This window comes from Nannospalax galili, unplaced genomic scaffold (genome assembly GCF_000622305.1).
Source record: "Nannospalax galili isolate Female #2095 unplaced genomic scaffold, S.galili_v1.0 scaffold207, whole genome shotgun sequence".
NCBI lineage: Eukaryota > Metazoa > Chordata > Mammalia > Rodentia > Spalacidae > Nannospalax > Nannospalax galili.
Window position 1 is genome coordinate 6629336 of NW_008358517.1, and position 2682 is coordinate 6632017.

The window sequence follows — 2682 nt, forward strand, 5'->3', positions numbered from 1 at the left end:
TCCTCCCTCCCCTCCTCCTCCCTCAGGGTGTTTCTTCACTTTTAGTAAAGTCTGTTACCTGTTGCCTTCTGTTGTGTTTGAGATTTAATTCTTTGGTTAAACCTGCTCAAGACCCCTAGTTTTACCAAAGAACCTTCAGAAGAAGCTTGGCCCTGTCAACAATATCATTTCAGGCTTCTAACTTCCAAAAGTTTGAGAGTAAGTTTCTTTTGTGTGAGCTACTAGTGTACTGTACTTTGTTGTGGTAATCCTAGGAAATTAACACAAAGCTCACGATGGAAAGACAAAGTTCTGTCGAGCTAAATGTACTTGTATGAGCCTACCAGATAAAGATGTTGGATTCAATATTTTTTTCTCCAAGGTTTTAAAAAATAATGTAATAGTATGTTTGGATACAGAATAGGTCTTTTTCTGTTATGCATATCAACCTAGAAAGCAACCAGAGGAGGGTTTGGGGGACCCACTGGATCCACTGTGAAAAAATCTGAGTAAAACTCCATTGCCCACTTAACCTCAATCCACCCAGACAGACCCAGAGTGCCAGAACTGCCAGAAAGTGTCCAAAGGCTTAGGGGAAGGGGGCTGTTAGAGTGGATTTATTACATAAGACCTACATGCCCACCTCAGAAGGGTCAAGAAAACAGAACTTTCACCATGATTATTAGAAGTAAATTTGTGAGTTCACAGTGGAAACTGCAACCACCAAGTGGAATTTCTAAGTACAGCGAAGACAATGGAACTGCATAGTGGCGCCCACCAAGGAATGGTGCTTAACTGCCAAAACACTGGTGGCTGGATACTGTAGTGTCCCAAAAAGCTAAAGCAGTATTATCTTACCCTAAGAGACCTGTTGCAGCAATGAGTAGATGATCAAGTTCTTGAAAAGAGATGGGCAATCTAGAAAATTCTTGTCAGGCAGTAAATAAACCAAATAAAGTCACATTCTTGAGGGTTTGCCACTGTTAAAGACTTGAAGGTTGCAGAGGTAGGAACACCTAATCACCCCTTTCCTGCTCATATATTTAGCATCTGCAGAACACAGCTGGATCCTAGAGAATGACATCAAAGTCCCATAAATTCAACTATGTAGTAATTCTAGTTGCATTGAGGTCAATGACTTGCCAACTATGCTTTTTTCTCCATGCCTGTTGAAAAGAAAACCAGAAGGAATTTACTTTGAACTGGCAAGACAAGAAATAAACTTTTCTGCCCTACCAGAGATAAATTAATTTGTATCATTTAGTCCATAACTGACTCTGGGTTCACTTTCCCCTTCCAAAGAGCTCCACACTTGTCTATTACATTTGTGACTCTAGATTGTGTCACCTTGACAGAATTAACCAGTGTGCTATGTAAAAGGAGAAGAAAGATAACAAGGAACAAAATTGAGATCCCTAAACATTTTTGGCATTTCTGGCCTCCAGCCAGGACATAACTTCTGATAGAACCAAGAACAGTCCCAGTTTGTGGCCAACACTGAATAGGTTGTGAAGGATGAGCGGCAGAGCTGCTCCTTTCTAGGTCCTGGCCCTACACTGCCTGACCAGTTTCTTCTCTTATGAGTAGCTGTCACTCTGGAACTGTTGGTAACATTTCAATGTCAGGCATGTGGGAATTTCCCACAACTCTAGGAGCCTTCTATCTCAATGAAATTTTTTTTGGGGGGGGCAATATAGTGGGACATCAAGATGCCACTTCTAAGATGAAAGATAAATTGTTCCATCTGGTTCTTTCTACAGCCAAAAAAAAAGAAGGGCTGTATGCCCAGTGGGAGAAGAGATGACTCTACAACACAGGTCCAGACTAGTTAGAAGTTGCCGTGCCACTTGGGCATATGATCCAGGAGATCCAGTTGTGCTTGGCACATAGAGGTGAATCACAACACAGATTCGGGATTTGGAATAAAGCCCTGGCTTCTCATAGAAACTACTCTGCTTTTAGTTTGCTGCTGGACATTGATCAAAACTAAATGCTTAGCCATGGACACTAGTGACACCAGTGGCCTGACCTCAGTGACAAATCATGTTGCTGATAATGTTGATATGATCTGGCTGCACTTCAGTGCATTTCTCCTCCCAAACCCATAACCCCAGACTAACGGCAGACCAAAACAATGAGACAACAATTACAAGAGCATCCTACAAATACCTCACCTGGCAGACGTGGTGGTGCACACCTTTAATCCCAGCACTTGGGAGGCAGAGGCAGTGGATCTCTTGTGAGTTCAAGGCCAGCCTGGTCTACAAAGTGAGTTCCAGGCCAGCTGGGGCTATGGGGAGACCCTGTCTCAAAAAGCACCCCCCCCAAAGAAAATCTCTAGGAAAATTGACCTGTCACCTAAAAGAGGATAAAAAGAAGCAAATTACGTTAATCCAGGACTTAGCCAGAGAAATCAGTGACACACTGAAAAATGTAAGCAAACCGGAAGAGAAAATCAGCAACATGGAAGAAATATCTAGCAAGGAAATTGAGATTTTGAAATAAAATAGTCGAAATATTCAAAATAAAAAGATTAATGAATCAAATAAGACAGACAATGGATAGCATCAATGATAGATTTGACAAAGCAGAAAATTATCAGGGATAGAGGAAAAGGGTGGCAGAAATATTCCATTCAAACAGCAATATGGATAAAATATGAGTGTATCCAAAACATCCAAGAGCGCTGGATATGACCCAAGG